The following is a 1,404-nucleotide window of genomic DNA, read 5'->3' as shown; positions in this document are numbered from 1 at the left end:
TATATGGGGGGATATGGGGGGGATATGGGTTTATATGGGGTTATATGGGGTTATAGGGGGGGATATGGGGGGGATATGGGATTATATGGGATTATATGGGGTTATAGGGGGGGATATGGGGTGATATGGGGTTATATGGGGTGGTATAGGGTTATATGGGGTCATAAGGGGTCACATGGGGTTATATAGGGTGATATAGGGTTATATGGAGTGATAAAGGGTCATATGGGGTGATATGGGGTTATATATGGTTATATGGGGTCACATGCGGTTATATAGGGTGATATAGGGTTATATGGGGTGATGATAAAGGGTCACATGGGGTGATATGGGGTGCCATAGGGTGCCATAGGGTGACATGGGGTGTTATAGGGTTGACATAGGGTGTCATGGGGGGACATGGGGTGACATAGGGTAACATAGGGCCCCATATTGCCCCATAGCGGCCCCACAATGGGGTCACTTGTAGAACTTGTGCTCTGTAGGACCCCATATCACCCCATAGGACCCCATAGAGCCCCATAGGACACTATAGGATCCCATATCACCCCATATCACCCCATAGGGCCCCATAGAGCCCCATAGCACCCCATAGGAACCCATATGACACTGTAGGACCCCATAGGACCCCATATCACCCCATAGAGCCCCATAGGACACTGTAGGACCCCATAGAGCCCCATAAAACCCCATAGGACACTGTAGGACCCCATAGGACCCCATAGCAGCCCATATCACCCCATAGCACCCTATAGGACACTGTAGGACCCCATATCACCCGATAGGACCCCATAGAGCCCCATAGGACACTGTAGGACCCCATATCATCCCATAGGACCCCATAGAGCCCCATATCACCCCATAGGACCCTATAGCACCCCATAGGACCCTATAGCACCCCATAGGACCCTATAGGACACTGTAGGATCCCATATCACCCCATAGCACCCTATAGGACACTGTAGGACCCCATAGCACCCCATAGGACACTGTAGGACCCCATATCACCCCATAGGACCCCATAGCACCCCATAGGACCCCATAGCACCCCATAGGACCCCATAGAGCCTCATAGAGCCCCATAGGACACTGTAGGACCCCATATCACCCCATAGAGCCCCATAGGACACTGTAGGACACCATAGGACCCCATATCACCCCATAGGACACTGTAGGATCCCATAGAGCCCTATAGGACACTATAGGATCCCATATCACCCCATAGGGCCCCATAGGACACTATAGGATCCCATATCACCCCATAGAGCCCCATAGGACCCCATAGGACCCCATAGAGCCCTATAGCACCCTATAGGACACTATAGGATCCCATATCACCTGGTCGATGGGGCCCCGCCCCTATAGGTAAAGCCCCGCCCTATAGGTGAGGCCCCATTTCAGTTC

This window comes from Coturnix japonica, unplaced genomic scaffold (genome assembly GCF_001577835.2).
Source record: "Coturnix japonica isolate 7356 unplaced genomic scaffold, Coturnix japonica 2.1 chrUnrandom486, whole genome shotgun sequence".
NCBI classification, from domain to species: Eukaryota; Metazoa; Chordata; class Aves; order Galliformes; family Phasianidae; genus Coturnix; species Coturnix japonica.
The sequence above is the reverse complement of the archived record's forward strand: the minus strand, read 5'-3'. Positions refer to the sequence as shown.